Source organism: Phascolarctos cinereus, unplaced genomic scaffold (assembly GCF_003287225.1).
Source record: "Phascolarctos cinereus isolate Bilbo 61053 unplaced genomic scaffold, phaCin_HiC Scaffold_4;HRSCAF=312, whole genome shotgun sequence".
Taxonomy (NCBI): Eukaryota; Metazoa; Chordata; class Mammalia; order Diprotodontia; family Phascolarctidae; genus Phascolarctos; species Phascolarctos cinereus.
Window position 1 is genome coordinate 723,488,687 of NW_027555847.1, and position 18,059 is coordinate 723,506,745.

An 18,059-nucleotide genomic window follows, 5' to 3' on the forward strand; every position below is an offset into this window, starting at 1 on the left:
AAGGCCACTGCATTGGGGCCAACAACAAATGACCACTTGCTGAGCTTAAAGGGAAGATTTTTATTCCGGTCTGGATCAGACTATGGCCTTTGAGGCCCTTTACATATCTATGAGGCAGCCAGGTGACTCAGTCAATAAATATCAGGAGCCTACCGTATGCTAGGTAGGCGTTGTACTAAGTTCTAGCTAGACAAAAACAAAGCTGGAAAGGTGGGAAGTGAGGAGAAGGTACCTGAGGTGGGGCATGGGGGAGAAGTCCCCAGAGTAATGCATCCACGCGAGAAGTGAGCTGGCTAAGGGACTCAGAGCGTAGAGCCTTGGACCCGCAGTCAGGAATACCTGAGTTCAAATCCGATCTCAGAAACAAACTAGCTGTATGTATGACCTTGGGCAAGTCACTCACCCTTTGCCTGCCTACTGAAGTTCCCTCATCTGTATGTAAAATGGGGATAATAATAGCATCTGGCTCTCATAGTTGTCTGGATATTTTAAAAATGCTTTGTAAACCTTGAAGTACTGTCTCAAATGATACCTATTAGTATAAGATTCTGGGAAAACTGGTAAAAGAGAGTAGATGATGAGATCAGGGATGGAAAAAAGGGGATGGGGACTGACCTTAGTGAGAAGGGCCACCTCTCCATCAAAGGAGGAGGGAATGAGGGAATGGTGTCCAGCGGATAAAATGTAGAATTGAGAAGAAGAGGGAGCCCCCGATGGATGTCCTCAATTTTTTCACAGATAATGCCTGAGACAGGATTTGAATTTGGGTCAGTCTAATTTATAGAGAATCCAGTTAGCATGGTAGCATGGCTTCCCTCTGCTTTGTTCAGCCACCTGAGGGCAAGTGCAGAAAGGGTCAACGGTGGGAGCGATCCAAGGATGTAGTTTAGAAAGAGGTGAGCTAGAGACAGGAGGCAGGCCTGGGTGAATGAGATTCAAAGATGGAGGATGGCACAAAGTCGAACTGGTTACCTTTTGGGTCAAGATTTCGCACGAAGGAAAGTGAGGCCAAGGCAGGGAGGATTCCTGGCCCTAGGAAACAGGGAGGGGGGGAATGATGGGACACTGGTAAGGACAGAAAAGGATTGAGCAGGAGGGCGGTACAAGGAGAGATGAAAGGAGGCTACTGTCAGAGCAGTTTCTGAGCTCTGAATCATGAAGGTGTCACACTTGGCTGGATGACGAGGTGAACAGAAGGTACCCTATTATGTTAAAAGCCTACAGTGTGTCAGGCCCCGCCCTGAAGGACCTTACCTTCCACCTGGGGAGACCACGTGGACCCGTGAGAATATACCAAAGAAATACAAGCCAGAGGAGCATGGGGAGGAGAGAGGAGGGGAGCGCCAGGAAAGGCCCCCCGGGGGAGGAGACTGGAGATTCTAGTTCCCAGCTGTCCGTTGTCCCATCGGCCCAGAGTGGGCACATTTTCCCTTTTTTGACCCCTTTATTTCTCCCAATGTAGAGGTGGGCTGTTTGTTTTTTATTCTGTGGTTGTCCTTGACTTTCACCTCCACTCATTGTCTTCGGTACCCAGGCCACAGTGCCTGGTCTGGTTTGTTGATGTTTTGGGCAGCAGTGGATAGAGAACACAGGGCCTGGAGTTCAAATCTGGCTTCAGACACTTACTAGCTGTGTGACCCTGGCAAGTCACGTAACCCCATTGCCTAAAAAAAAAATCTAAGTGGACTGGTGAGTCTCTGGGCACCCACAGCAGGCTCTTCAGACAGCGCCCCTTTTTCTTCCTCTTCCTTCTTGGCCCACCTGAGCTGAATTCCCCTCCTGCACAGAGGCAGATCCTCCAGTCCAACTGCCTCCTTTTACAAGGGAAGAAACTGAGGCTTGGAGGAGGGAGGGGACTTGCCCAGGGTCTCATAAGGACCCCAGTTGCTTTTATAGTGTTTTTTCAGACAGAGGAAGAAGAAGCCCTTAGCAGATGCTGTGGGTGCCTTTCAGGTGAGAATTGAAAAGATGGTTCTATTCTGTGTGTGGCTTCCTTTGGCTGCCACGATTCTCTGCCTTGCTCTGGATGGAGCCTGCCAGTTGTTTCATGTTCCACCTGCAGTCTGTGCACCACTTCCAAGAGGACGGCTTGCTCTGGGGGCACGGCTGCTGGCACTCAGGAGGTACCCACGATGCCAGCTCCATTGCTTGGCTGTAGAGGCCACATGTAAGTTAGTAGCACCCCAACATCCCTAGAGCGACTTTTCTAATGCATCAAAAGGCCCCGCTGCTGCTCCTGCTGCACCTGTCGGCCGTGCTCTGCCCTCCCCCACACCATGATGGAACAGCCAGTCTGACCGATGATACCCCTGCTCCAGGACCTCTAAACTTGCTCGTCTGCCTCTCCTGTGCCTCACCCTGCCTTGCTCCTGGGCAGGATGGAAGTGTCCCTGGGCGTCCTTGGGACACTTTTCTCTGGTACAAGGATTTGTTCATATGGGTGAAATCTATCCTCTCAGGTAGAAACCAGATTTCACAACAATGAAATCACAGCTCCCTCTGAGTGTTTGAAATCTGGTAACAGTAAACATGAGGGGAGCTTTTCCAAAAATGTAATTTCAGACTTCCGAGTCATGGAACCCTTATTGTCCTGGGAGGTAGTGAACTCTCTGCCACCAGAGTCTTCGGATGGAAAATGGACAGCCACTCTTGAGGACCACCAGAGTGAGGCTTCCTGTTAGGCTATGGGTGTAACTCCATGACCTCAAGCGTCCCTTCTGAGTCTTGGGAATCTCTGATTCTGTGATCTATGCAGGCACTTTGAAAAAGCAGAGAAGGGAGGAAAAAGGCCATGAGAGGGAGGCTTGGGGCCAGACTGCCATCCAGCTGTCCCTGTCCCTTTGGTGAGGGCTGAGCCGGGGAGCTTGGCATTCCCCTTGTCACCACTCTCCTCTCCATATCTGTCCCCCACCTGTCTGAATAACATTCCCCATAACTCTTGGCCACTTTATTTTTATTTTTCTGCATTGACCTTGACAAAAGGAAACTCCAGAGAGAGAAAATTGGGCTCCAGTCAGAAGTCCAGGGAAAAGAGATCTCTGAAAATCTGGAAGTCAGAGAAAACAGCTTGATGGGAGAGACCAGGGCCCTTGGCATAGAGGAGAGAGGCAGCCAAAGCCAGCCAAGGAGCCCCACGTGGGAAGGGGCTTCAGGATGGGGAGCTGCAATGGGGACGGGTCAGGCAGGAGTGTGGGGAGGAATCAGAGGAGCAGAGATCTCAAGCTGGAAGGGGTCCATGAGTCTTCTACTTCAACCCTCTTATTCTTCATGGGCAACTGAGGCCCATAGACTTGTCCAAAGTCACACACACAGTATCAGAGTCAGGATTTGAGCTCCAGTCCTCCAGGAGGCAACCAGCTGAAAGAGTCCTGGCTCCAGAATCAGAGAACCTGGATTCACCTTCCACCCCTAACATTTACTATCTGTATAACCTTAGGCAAGTCAACTAACTTCCCCAGGGCCTCACTTTCCTTCTCTGTAAAATGCATCCTGCATTGGCTAGACTAGCCATCTTCTGAGATCCCTCCCAGCTCCAATCCTCTGACTAAACCCAGAGTTCTTCCTACTGAAAGGAAGTACTTTCTCAATCTACTCCACTCAATACCACAGGCAATGTATAGGAGCACCTGCGCCTAGTTAGACCTCCTGGTAACACGACCTTCCTGGATGTGGTTGTGATTGTTTCCATCCTCTTCCTCTCTTTTCCAGTCCTTCTCCTCAGGGAGAGTTCAGCAAACCTCTGAGTCAGTGAGAAGGATGTTTTGACAGAGCATAGGAACCCCCCAAGTGCCGAGCCATTCACGCAAGAGTCGTGCTTGGCTCTCCTCGTTCCTGCAGTGCCTGTAGTTCAGGACTGGCAAGTGTTTGCTGAGTAACTTGCACATTTCTTACATAGATGTCAAGGGGTCCCACGCACCTAAGTGAGGGCTCTGCTTGGCTCTAGAGGGACTCACCTTAAGTCCTTTTTCTGCTCTTCAGAAAGCTCTGGTGCCCTTCTTTCTGTTGACTTTGTTTTCTGCCTGGTATGACAGACTTTGCAGCCCCCGTCATCTTCCGTCGATGCTCTATGGCTATTGATTCTGGGGTGCCAAGATCTAAGAATTCTAGGAGTAGGAGCCCCAAAGGACAACGGAGAAATGCAGAGAGGTTCACAGCATCACTCCGGGACAGCTTCACATCGGTGTGGCCATCCCGTCCAACATTCCCACTTTACTGATGAAGAAGCTAAGGCACAGAAAGGTCAACTTTTCCTTTGTGACTCGTCCAAGGTCACAAAGCCAGTAAGAGGCAAGATTTGAACTCAGTTCTTCCTGACTCCAACTATGCCACTATGCTAAGTTGCCTAGAACATGTTGGACTGGGGACAGAAGTGGTCCAAGTCTAATGTGAGGCCTGACCCTTCGAAATATTAAGAGCCTGAGGAAGACCACCAAGGAATCCTCTCAGAAGAACTGAAAGAAAGAACAAACTCTCAAAGGGAATGTATGGAGTAGCGACCTATGATGGTGAAGGGAGTGCCTCTATCCCAGAAACCACAAGTCAATGGAATCAGTAAAAGATGGCGAACTCCTCCCCACTAGGAGACATCAACATACACAGTGATACTAACTCAAAACCCTAACCTCTCAGTTTCTCAGCCCACCCATTTCCCATGATCTACTAGAGAGAGCTGATCTTATCAGCTCCCTTGGATCCAAAAATTCTCATTTCTATGCTGATGACTCTTGGGGCTTCTTATCAGCCCTAACTACTTTCTCCTGACCTCCAGACTCCCATCTCCCAGTTGTCTATTCAACATCTCCAATTGGATGTCTCATAGACATCTTACACTCAACATATCCAAAACTGAACTCGTAATCTTTCCTCCCAAATCTTCCCCCTTCTAAATGTCTCTGTATTGTCAAGGGCACCCCCATCCTTGCAATCTCCAAACCCAGGTGTCGTTCTCAACTCTTCCTCTGTTGCCATGCCCTTCATTTCGCCTTCATGACATCTATCATAGACTGTCCCTTCTCTCTTCTGATGCTGCCCCCACCCTGGTGCAGACCCTTATCACCTCCTGTGTGGACTTTTGCAATAGCTGCTGGGGGTCTGCCTGCCTCAACTCTCTTCCAGTCCAATCCATTCTCCATTCAGCTGTCAAAGTGATTCTCCTAAAGTGCATGGGGTGGAGTTGGGTGGGAAAGAACATAAGCATCTACAGCATTAATGTGATGGGTGCATAGGGTAGCAGCCCACCATACTCTGACACCCTGTACCACTCACGTGCTTCTTTTCTGGGCTGGTTCATTTACTCTGTCCCATTTCCACATGGGCAGGACTAGTTTCCCTGAGAAAGACCACCTAACATGTGGTTAAACACCAATGCTTTCTAGATTCTAAGAATAATCTTGCAGGCGAATATAGTTCTCTTCCTCAGCGCTTTAGCTCTCAAGCCTCCGCTGATATGTTTCCATTTACACAGTTCACAGTTCACAATGGTAACACTTTTATGTCCTAGGCATAATCATTTACTTAGCAATAAAGCAAAAGAAATAATAATATTACAAGAATTCATATATTAATGCAAATACAAAAGTTATAAGTCAAAATTCACTCACGAAGCTGTCAAAATCTCCCACTAATGCACTCCCTCACTGATAAAGAGTTAGTACACGCTCTCAGAAACCTGACAAGATCATGAGCAAGGAAAACCCAAGTGCTCATGGTCTCACAACTCTGAAACTATAAATTTTGACATCCACTTTCTGTCTCAGGAACTGTCCATAAAAGTTCCTCGTTGAACATAACTTCTGTGTTAAACAGATACTTTCACTGATAAGCTGAATTGATCCATGCTGTGCTTGACTAATACCTCAATGAGCACAAGTTCTCTGCTAAACTAGTCAATCTACTGGATGAATTCTGATTCCAAACTGTTCCTCTGCTCCTTTGGACTTACCCCCTTAGCAGCAGCTATAGTATCCATCACTTCCAGCTTCAGGCTTAGCCAATGCAATTCTGAAATCTGTCCCTTCACCTCTTTTTTTCTCTTAGCTTTCTCATTTCAGCTTCTGGGTCCTTTCAGCAAATGTCCTCATCACAGTTAATGGCTAGCAATCGAATTCTCATCTACTATCTGTGAGCAAATAGATTGCATTTGTCTCATAACTATCCATAACATTCCTGTTGGGAGCCGGGTCCTTTGGAAAATCTCTAAGTCCTTAGTGACTTAAGGGGTCAGCATACACAGAGGCTTGCCGGGGGATAAACGCTCACTTGTCTTTTACCCCAATTCCTGTTTGTTACTATTCATTGATTCCAAGTCCTTACTCATGATCAGCCTTGAAACCAGATGGCTGAGTCGAGGTAGACAATACTAAGACTGGGCAGGAAAACAATAGATATGAGCTTGGCAATGTGACTACTTTCTCATGAGAAAAAGATGATCTTCAGCTGCTTAGTTTGGGTATGTTAGTAATAGTGCTTCACAGAGCTTGTAAATCATTTCTCACGGTACAAAGTTGTTTTTCTATGAGTATGTAGTGAGAAAACTCCTGAAATAAACTAGTCTTGAGCGTTAACCTCTAAGACTCGCCGGGTCCAACTTTTCTTTCTTCATTTTTCCTCACCACTCTGTCCTACACCACGCCAGCTGCTGGCACATTCCCATATACTACCGTTTGTCATGTTCAAAACAAATAACTACCTCAGAACTCAGAATAGCCGTGTTGCTAGAACTCTGAACAGACTTAACTCAGCCACAAACAACTCCATAATTAAAAGGCAATACCTTAAAGGGCCAGTACCTTACATAAAAATGGAAGCTTTATTGTCCATCCCCAGCAATTCCTACATTATGACCTTTATTTATTCAGCCTGGATTTACCTGGATTTGAGAAGGCCCTGTGATTTGGAAAGAATTTCAAGGGAGAAGTGCCTAGGCTGTGTGATAGAGTTGTAAGCCACTCGGGGGAGTTAGGGGGTGTCGTTCAATAGAGCTAGAGCAGAAAGGTTTCTAATAGAAAGCAAAGCCCTGATAACATCATTCCTGACTCCCTCTGATCCCAGGGAGGAAAAATGAAACTACCCATTGGTACAGAGTCTGACCTTCTGAAATCTCCACTTAAGGCTGGCCACATTTGCTGCCAAAAGTGTTGTCTTTGTAGAGAAAATGGGAGAAGAAGGAAAGTCTTGGCATGCACCTGACAATGAACTCGTGAGCCCTAGTTCCAGTGACTCTCCTGCCCTGGGAACGGTTGGGAAGTGGAATGTCCCCCTACCCACAGGGGGATGTTTTCAGTGACTCTGTGAATGATTCAGCAATGAATCTGAAACCCTGGGGGCTTGGCTGTATCTGGGTACCCAAGGCAGCTGATGGCACAGTGGAGACAGCACTGAGTATGGAGTCAGGAAGACCTGAGTTCAAATCCTGAGTCTGACATTTACTAGCTATGTGACCCTGAGCCAAGTCACCTGACTTCTGTCTGCCTCAGTTTGCTCATCTGTAAAATGGAGGTAGCACCTAACCCTGCAGGATCAGTGTGAGGACCAAATGAGATAATATTTGTAAAGCACTTCACACCCTGCCTGGCACATAGTAGGTACTCTATTAATGCTTATTCTCCTTCCCTACTTTGAGGAGAAATATAGTCACATCTACACAGTGCTGCTAGAGCAGGCAGCTGGGGGTGGGGTCAGTTTGCTCTCAGACTTGGTGGTCTACTGTGTCTGGCCATGCTCAGACTGAGGCCCGACCTCCTTCTGCCCCCTGCCCCACCCTTTGGCAGCAGCAGGAGCAGCCCAGGGCCCCAGCCCCTGAGCACTGGCAGCAGGGAAATCACCTTCCCCCACATTCCTCCTCTGCCTGCCTGAGTGCCTGGAAAGTGGCTCTGGGGGCAGAGGGGAGGAGAGGGGGAGTTGCCAGACGACGTCCTTCTTTGGTGTTTGCTAAAGCGGAGAGGTAGGCACCCTGACCAACACGAGGAAAACGCGCGTTCACCGCCATCTATGTGGTCTCCTTTCTTTGCCCTGTCCTTTCTGCCTTTAGACAGACCTTGATCTTCCCTGGCTCCAGCTGTTATTCAGGTAACAGAGAAGTCTCCACTTCTCACCTTGTTCCTGAAGCTGGACTGCTTCCCAGAAGCCTGCAGGACGTAGGAGGATTGCTAATAGGCCCTGGGGGAGCCAGGGGAGCAGGTGATTGCAGGTATGGGCTGCTCCCCAGCAACAAGTAGAGGAAAGGAGAGTTCAAGGGTGACTGTGATGGTCCTGGTTGAGGGGAGGTAGTGATTGAAGCCATGAGTGAGAGGCCAAGGAAAAGAGGAAGGAAGAGGGACTTGAGGGAGGGGCAACCTCCAATCCCATGTCCCCTCAATTCTTTCCAGGCCATTAACCTTGACCTGGCCACGCCCTCCTCCCTTCCTCACATTGACCCCTTCGTACAATGGATAGAGCTCATTAACCTGGGATCAGCAAGACCTGTGTTCAAATCTGTCCTGGCACATGGTAGGCATAATATAAATGCTAGTTGTTAATGTATTAACAATACGTTATGTATGTAATACTTATACATATGGAATATAGAATACATAACGTATATCAGCATTAACCTCTGTGCGGCCTTTGACACTGTCAGTCTCCCTCTTCTCCTGAATGCTCTCTTCTCTTTAGATTTTCAGGACCCTGTGTGACCCTGGACAGTTCACTTAACCCTGATTGCCTCCAAATTTTAAAGGGAAAAAAACCCAAAACCATTAATAGCATGCCGTTAGAGAGCACTTGAAGGTTTGCAAACAGCTTTACGTGTATTGTCTCATGTGACCCTCACCACAATCCTGGGAGGGAGGTCATTACCCACAGTTTACCTTGGAACGAGGACGCCGAGGATGACGATGGTGTAGTGTAAGGCAGGTCCTTCCTGCCTACAGGAAGGTTGTTGGAGGAAAAGACCATTTCAGACCTTTAAGTGGCAGTAGTGAAACAGTAGGGAGCATTACAAGAAGATTTGGGGATGAACAGAAGTGACTCCATTCTGGGCTATCACTCTCTTGTGCTGGGTGACATTGAAAGCACCCAATGTCTGTTTCCTCCCTCCCTCCACCCCCATCACTTTATGTTTATAAAAGGAAACTCCTAAGTGTTTGATTCCGGAAACTCCTGCCTTCTCTTTATCCTATCCAATCAGACGCCTCAGAGGAGCTTAACAAAAGGTAATTCACTAACTGACTAATAAGGAAGATGCAGTTTCGCCTTTGTAACAGTTTAAGCAGCCACCCCCTTTTCCTAAAAACATACCTTTTGACCCACCTGATCTTACCCCAAACTGCTTTGTAAGCCCCTCTATGGGTCCTCCATGAGCTTTCCCAAACTCTATGGGTGCTGGAGCTCCGAAAAGAAACTATAGAAGTGTTATCTGTGGAATTGGGAGACACACACATATCCGTCCACCACCTACTTATGGGGTATGTCGCAGTCTTGAGTGGATAAATGAAGCTCAGTGCACCTGTCTGTATCCTAAGAGTGTCTATCTATACACACACACACATATGTATATTGTGTACACACACACACACACATGCATAAATGTGTATTGTGTATATACACACATACATACATGTTGTTCAGTCATTTTTAGTCACGTTTGATTCTGAGGCCCCATTTGGGGTTTTCTGGGCAAAGATAACTGGAGTGGTGTACTATTTCCTTTTCCAGGTCATTTTACAGATGAGGAAACTGAGGCAAACAGGTTAAGTGACTTGCCCAGGGTCACACTGCTAGGAAGTATCTGAGGCTGGATTTGAACTCAGGTCTTCCTGACTCCAAACTTGACCCTCTATCCACTGTGCCAACTAACTCTCTCTCTCTCTCTCTCTCTCTCTCTCTCTCTCTCTCTCTCTCTCTCTCTCTCTGTCTCTCTGTCTCTCTGTCTCTCAATTCCTCTCTCCCTGTACATGTGTATATGTATATGTGTGTGTACATATTAATCTGTCCAATGATAGCAAGGACCCAGAAAATGTTTGCAACACTGACATTTTTCCCAGAGCTCTAAAATGAGTTCAAAAGAAGATGACGGAAAATGACCAGCTTGGTCACCCACAGAGTAGCAAAGGGTAAAATTCTAAGCATTCTAGAGGCAACATTTGGGGACCCCAGTAGTTTTCAGCCCTGTGGAGATGTCACCATGAAATGTTGGGATTCACAGGTACCCCAAAATATTGGGGTGAATCAGAATGACAAGAAATAGATGTGTAGGTTGCAGTGTCTTGAATAAATTTGCTCAGTCTCCAAGTTAATAAAGGCATTTATCGGGGTGACACACTCTGCTCCCCATGGGAGATAGAAACTGAGTCAGGTTTACAGCTTTACAGGATAGGGGGAAGGGGAGCAGGAGTGCTACTCATGAACCTCACTAGTCCGTACAGATAAGCAAAGGGAACAGGAAAAGGGAAGGAAGAGCTGTTCTGGAATGGCAGGTAGTTGAGGGGGCGCTTTGTGAAAGCTCACAGATAAGTCCATGGAGGGGGGCTTCAAAGCATTGTCTTCTTGACCACTTTTCTGGCTGGTCACATCCTGCATCTTATCCCCTATCTCCCATCCTGCACCCTGCTTGCTCCATCTGCCTAGAGCACTCCTGTCTGCCTCATCACACCCTTTACTTCTAAAACACAGAGGGGAGCCTTCAGTTGAAGTATACGGAATTCAACCAATTAATAAGTTACCAGTGACCATCTAGGCTGCCACGTTAGGTGATTTGGACATGCGAAGCAAAGCCCAGTTACATTCGTGCCTTCTGTTTGAAATATTTGCCCTTCCTAGCAAAAATTCCAAATGGTCCTCTGGGGTCTCTGGGGAGGTACAGATAGCAATGTCCCCTCACTTGCAGCCGCAGCACCATACAGGAAAGAGTAAAAACAGTAGCTGTTGCCTGATTGTTCACAAGTGTTGTCAAGCTTGATAGAAACAGAGCCCACTGATCCGTAGGTAAGGATCCCTGCAGGCCTCATAATGACTTGGTTAGTATCTACGTTTTATTGTATTTTTCCTTTATTAACTATTTCCCAATTACGTGTTGATCTGGTTCAGGTCTCACTGTGTGTTGCAGCTGCAGAGGCTGAGTTTGACACCTCTGACGTAAGATTCCAAGGGCACAGACAAAATCACAATCATCCGAAAGTACGAAGTTTTTCCAGACTCTGCAAAACAAGAAACATTTCACAAAGTTTACCAAGTATTTCTGCATGTTCAGCCTTAACTGGTGCCCCACAGGTCCTTTCTCAACCCCCAAATAAAAAGACAGCATGGAGCTCTCCCCATAGGGATCGGAGAGCCGGGGTCACCTAGGCATCTCCCTTCTCTGAAGAGAAAAATGTCCATGGTGAAAACTTTTCCCTGATTCCCTCCACGCATGCACCAGTCCATCCAACTGGGGTCTGATCACAAGGTGTCCCTTTCTACATAAGACACACCAAAATTCTCTAGGGATCCATAGGCAAACGCCATAGGAGTTGTGGAGGAAAGGGACAAAATCTGTGCTGTGAGTTTGGGAAAAACATCTTTTCCCCAGAAAAAATAATCTTCAGGGCCAGAGAAAGGGAACTACAGGGTTGTGTAACTAGAGACTGATCCCCTCCCCGCCCCCTCCTATATTTTATTCAGCAATAGTGTAAGCCCTCTCCTTCTAAGTAGAAGGAGGCTTTCACTATCCTAGAGACTAGAATAAACTTGATCCTTGGCAACTCCGGAAAACAACCAAATTAACAAATTCCAACCCAAATTTAAGACATTTTCCTCCTCCTCCAATCACCTGACCTACCGTCCCTACCATTCAACCTTCCAAACAAGGAAAGTGGCTGAGCAGCCTCCCAGACGGGCTCCTCTGGCCAGCTCCACGATGCCCTAAGGCTGTGTAAATCTGTATGGGCCATCTCCCTTTCTTATGCGGAGCTGATAGTCACCTGGCAACACCCACTAGCTGTGGCTAATTAAGCATCTTATCTTCTAAGCCAGACTCTTGATTTAGTAACCTCCAGTCAAAGGGACCAAAGTGGGAAGAATTAATCTCCTGGAGGATTCTAGGACCTCTAGGTAGAAAAATTGCCCATGAAGATCTAAGCAAAATCCCTCTGGGTCCTTAGTCCAAAGGACACCCTAAATTCTCCCATGGATCCTTGCCAACAGCCAGAGTAAACCAAATAGAATTGCAAACTCACCCATCAGGCCACAGTAGTCTGGGTTAGAGAAGCAGTAAAGAATGTCAACTACTTGTGGGTGTTAGGCACAGGCTCTCTTACTCGAAGAAGGCACACAGAATATGGTTCTCACAGGAAATTAAAAAGTCTGTTTAAGTGCGAAAAGAATGATAGGGAAACTTCCACTAGGCTGTAGGGCTAGTGATGTAAACTTCAGATTTCTCACCTTAAACTTACATATACAGAGTTCAGAAATGCGGGAAGCATCAGCATTTAGACATTCAAGCAATTAACAAATGGAAAGGTTGCAAAATTACGTCAATGGAGAAAGGACTTGTGAGGATACACAAACTGAGGGAGGAAAGTTGACTATGCAATTACATAATCTAACAATACTTTATTTTTGACCATTTCTCTAGGATCTCAAAATATGGGGTATCCAAAACATAAAGTCCAGGCGGAGAATCTCTCTAGGGCATCTGCAAATTCAAAGGACCCAGTTTTATCCCAGACAAACCCTCTCCCCCCCTCCCATGTAATAGTGACAACCTTGGCCTCCATGGTAGGTAATTTGGTCCTATACAAAGCCCATTATGGTAACAAAAATTAGGTACATATTGGCTAAGCGTTGATGGACTTTACAGAGCCTCAGCTTTATCATTTTTTCAATGGAAATGATATTTGTTCTACCACTCTCATGGAGTTATGATGAAGAAAGCTCTTGGCAAAATCTGAAGCACTGCTATAAAAGCAAGAGACAGTACTGTTAGGATGGCTGAGGATGATGCACCTGTGGGAAAGCTTGGTCTTGATCGCCTCCCCCCTGCCTATGAGAATGCCAGGGACCTGGGGCGCTGCATCTGTTAAAAGCCAAGGCTCCTCCCACATGGTCTTCTTTTCCCCTCTATCCTCCAGATCCTCCAGGCATCACGTGAGTCCAGAGAGGGGTAGAGAAACACAGGTTCTTCTCCACCACAGTATCATGGCAACCTTACCCAAATGACGGATATGCAGTGGCCAAAATGAATTAAGTTTGCACTGGGCCCCAGATATCTTGGTCTCTTTCGTTTGTGCTTTCCTAATCTTAAGTATTCTAAGGTAGACATTTCCAGGATTGGAGGAAACCTCATGGTTACTTTGAGAGGTTGGACGTAAATAAAATCAGGAGCGTCCCCAGCCACTGTTCCAACGCTGTTAGACAGGATGTCCACCAATAAGAAAAGGACTGACCCAGGCTCGAATATTTTAACAGCAGAGTTGTCAGGATAGCGCCGAGCTGAAATGAAGTGTAAAATGCCTCCTTAGCGGTACTGATAAAGTAAAGTATCAATCTCCCAAAGATTGTAGCAGTACTTATAAGTTGTTACTGAATTCTCTTTCACACATTCTGTGAATGCACGCTTGGGAGTGTTCTGTGTGTAGCATTCTTCTTGTGTGTGGCAATAAATTACTCTTTCCAACCCTGATTCATATTGTACAATGAGTATTTCTTTGGGAAGAACTAGATATGAGCCATAACTCTAGCCTTGAGCAAATTTTCCCAGGGGCACTACAGTGGGGGAATTACAAAGCTATACAGTTAGAAAAAGGGGAGCTTAATCCCCCTAATTAAAGATAGTCCCCCACCCTGGATAGAGCTCAATCCAAACTGCGTGCCTGCTTGGAGATGGGGGAATGGCTACTGTGTCTCAGCCCTGTGGGCACGGTAGCAGTGTCTCAAAGGGAGAATTATGTAACCAAAGGAGGTCAGGCTCTGGACAGGGTTGCCCCTTGGGTGTTTGTGATCGGTGATTGACATCACATAGTTCACTGCAAGGATCAGCTTAGTTGGGTTAATCTAGGGGAGCTCACAGAGTGCTGAATAAAGGTTGCCCCAAGTGTTAACATCACAAAATGTCTTCAAGGGGGTGGCCACTGGAATGATTGGGACACCCCTTCAATCACACCACATCTGCTTACCTGCCCTCTTGCCCTGGAAAACTGTCAAGCACAAGAGGAAATATCCTCAGAAAAAGTTAAAATGACACAGCTAGCTATTACTACTGTAACCAACCTCTGCTAAAGCCTGGTTAATGTTGGCAAAGCTAAGACAGAAAATGAATCCATTCTTTTTTTTTTTGAAAGAGCAATTTTATTAATGTCTTGCAGCAAAGTACATTAATAATTTGTAACCAAGCATTAACATTCTCATCCTGTGTCCTAAAGAGAGTAATCGGTTTCCTTCACGATGTGTTACATTTTACTGAATTTCTTATAAAAGATGTCATTTTGCAGACATACATGAAATCCCTTACAAAGGGGCTACTGACAACCTTGGTAGACACTTAGCTCCCCAAGATGCCCAGTGGGCAGGCTGAGGTGCTTATGGTCACTTCTTAATTCAATAGCACCCTATCTATTTGCCTAAACTGGTTTCTTTGAAGACAGCTTCCCCACAGCAAAATTACCAGAGTGCTCTCCTCCAAATACAAAAGCTTGGAGTTACAAAGTTGTGTAATATGGTATATTTTCTTAACTATTTCCCCCTCCTCAATACTAAGAGTAACAGTTCTTACCTTTTTGTTCACTGATGAGAACATAAACCTCTCAATCACAATGCAAAGCTTCAATCATTGAGACAGACATATCAAGGCATATATAGTGTTTCACGAATAACCTATATCCAATTACTTATCGTGGTGGGGGGGGGCAGAAGGAGAAGGCAGGGAGGGAGAGAGAGGTAGAATTTAGAACTCAAAACTTAAAAGAATTTTAAAAAATTGTTTTAACATATAATTGGGGAAAAATAAAATATAAAAAACTGGAAACAAAAGATATATAGTGCTAGCAATCTCTTTCATTATAGTTTGTTTTAATTTTAAGCTTATATTTTTAAAAAAGCAATTAGAAATAATGCTTCTGGAATCCAAAAGCATCCTCAACTGAAATATAAGCTTGTTTTTATACTGATAGTGCATGGTCAGGTTTAAAAAAATCTACGTTCCCATAGCATCTAATACCAACATTATATTAAGTAAATACATTTGAATGAACAGGAAATGTCTATGATTTGCAGAAGCCACTTGAAGGAGAGTTAGTTTGGAGAAGATGGTGGTAGGTGGTGGAAGTAGTTGAGGCTACTCTGGGTACTGTCCATGGCATTGAACTCGAGCCATGCCTGCATGAGGCTTGTGTGTGATTCACATGCTTCTTTCTTTTCACCAAGGGCTTCTTTTCTGGGGTTTTCATCTTTTAGAACACAGCAGCAAGGGTGAGAGAGGCCATTCCCTGTGATTTCTGGTAGTTGGTGGGGGCCACGTAGGAGGCTTTACATTTTGTACCACAGCATTCATCAGGTCCTTGGCTGCCCGGCTTGGGGACATTGTACTGTCCACCCTAAGCTCCCCACCCACTTTCTGACCTTCTGCTTTGACTTTACTGCAGATATTGAGCTGATGGCAGTACAGAACATATTGGAGGTACACAAGGAAGTCTGGACAATGGTCCACAATGGTTCTCCCCAACTTATCCATCCTTGATCCTGACTCAGCAATTTCCTTAGCTGCATGAATTACATCTGATGTATTTTTTAAGTGGTCCTTTGCCTCTGGTGAAACCTGTCAACTCCATCATGATCACGCACATCTGTCTGGCCAGGACAATAATATCATTGCCACCATCATCCTATTTGGATACTTTGGCATCCCTTGCTCTTGTCTTCCTGAATGCTGGTCACTGTTCTTGGGGAAACTCAATCCTAATGGCTGGAGTTCTTTGACTATCCCTCATGCCATCACAGACCAATTTCAAGGCATCGATAAATTCATTCTCATCCATTGGTTGGGAAGAATTGGAACTGAGAACTCTACTTGTTTGGTAAAGTACGACATGAAGAAAATGTCATGTATTAAACAGTAAGAATGCATTCTGATGGCCAGGACAACCTTTTCAGTCTAGACTCCAGGGTCACAGTTATCCATCTCTGAAGTGACAGCATGAATGACTGGCTGCTCAACCCCAAATGGCACCAACAGGATGGTCTATATCATTAACAGCTTATTCTCAGAGAACAATTACACACTTGTTTACATCTTCCAAAATGGGATTCTTTGAGACACTAGGAAATTATCAATGGATGCTATATTATCAATGACATCTGTTAGAACCCAGGCTTGTTTTTCCCACTGTTCTCCAAAAAGATGCACATTCCTGGGCCAGTTCATTTTGTGATTCTGCAGCTAGAGCCAATGCAGCTTTTGGCTTCCACTTGGCTTGCTGGCATGGGAACCAGCTTCATACCTTCTTCACTGTTTGCAATAGAACAAGCTAAGTTAGCAACCTCAATTAATTTGTTAGCAGGTTCGTGGAAAACTTGAGCCTACTCATTAACTTCCTTCTCATTTCCATTCTTTGCAGCCTCAATCAATAATACCCAAAGTGGCACATTAGTTTCCAAGAATGAATCTGAAATGTGGTCCATGACAGCTTTGTGGAGCTGTCTGTGTAAATCTCCAGTCTTTTTTGTCATTTTGTCTACTACGGAATTAAGGGCATCGTTTCTTTCCTTACGTCCAGCATTCCCCATGCATTCAGAAAGTAGATCCTGTAAGGCCTGTTACATGTCATAATGAGTACCAGTTGAATCCATCACTCCACTGATGATATTCTCCAAGTGCTCCTCAAGAGAAGAGTGGAGGGGGCAGCTAGGTGGCGCGGTGGATAGAGCACCAGCCCTGGAGTCAGGAGGACCTGAGTTCAAATCTGGCCTCATAACACTCATTAGCTGTGTGACTCTGGGCAAGTCACTTAACCCCAATTGCCTCACCAAAAGAGAGAGAGAGAGAGAGAGAGAGAGAGAGAGAGAGAGAGAGAGAGAGAGAGAGAGAGAGAGAGAGAGAGAGAGAGAGAGAGAGAGAGAGAGAGAGAGAGAGAGAGAGAGAGAGAGAGAGAGAGAGAGAGAGAGCCTAAAATGCTCTTCAGGGAAGTCCAGAGGGTCAACAATTCCTTGTTTATCAAAGTTATTGAGTGCACCTGCCAGTTCTGCCCCTCCTCCACCCTGCTGCTAGGAGGCATCCAGAAGCTGTGGCCTGGACTGCACTGGAGACCCCAGGTAAAGCTTGTGCGACTGTCTGTATATCAAGTCCCTGTCGGCTTTAGAAGCAGGTACATTGGGGTGCTGAAGGCAGGCCTGGGCAGCTACATATAGTATTGGAATTTTGGGGGCAGTTTTCCTCTGGCTTCACCCCGTTTGATCCCAATGACTCACATCTTTCAGTTCCTGTTGTCTGGCTGCCAATATGTTCAACTTATCCACTTCCGGTTTTAGGGATTTCTACTGTGTACCTAAATCTTGCTCCATGCCCACATTCCTAAGTTTCAGATACCATTTTCCAAAGCTTTCAGCTGAACAAGGACTTTGTAGACATCCGCCACGATCACCGAGTAGCAGCTGAGAGCAAGGAGCAGCGAACGTGCACCATGGTGCACGCTTCTCCAAAGAGCGCAGGTCATCCGAAAATTCTCCCATGGTGCTCTTCCTCACATCACCTTGTTTCCAAACATCTACAGCAGCCACAAGCTCCTCCTTGAGAAACTGACTCTCTGTAGCCATTTTATCTTCCTTCTCCAAGAAACTATTATTCTCAGATCTTAGTTTGTCTGGCTAATGGGTTGGACCCTCATAGATGCCTGAATGGGGAAGGGACCAGCTGAGTGTTCAAGGCTTCTTGCTGAACAGGACCAGGAGAGTGGCTAACATTGCCACCACCTGGCAGCCAATAAAAGGGCCTCCTTAATACCCATCAATTAGGGAATGGCTGAACAAGCTGTGGTATATGAATATAATGGAATACTATTGTGCTATAAGAAATGATGGGGTAGCAGACTTCAGAAAAACCTGGAAAGACTTGT

At 45.9% G+C, this 18,059-nt stretch overlaps 1 pseudogene; it reads right to left on the minus strand.

Annotated features, from left to right (window-relative positions):
* Positions 1-14,318: 14,318 nt before the first annotated feature.
* Positions 14,319-16,913, minus strand: LOC110215319 (catenin alpha-1 pseudogene; annotated as a pseudogene).
* Between the last annotated feature and the right edge of the window lie 1,146 nt (positions 16,914-18,059).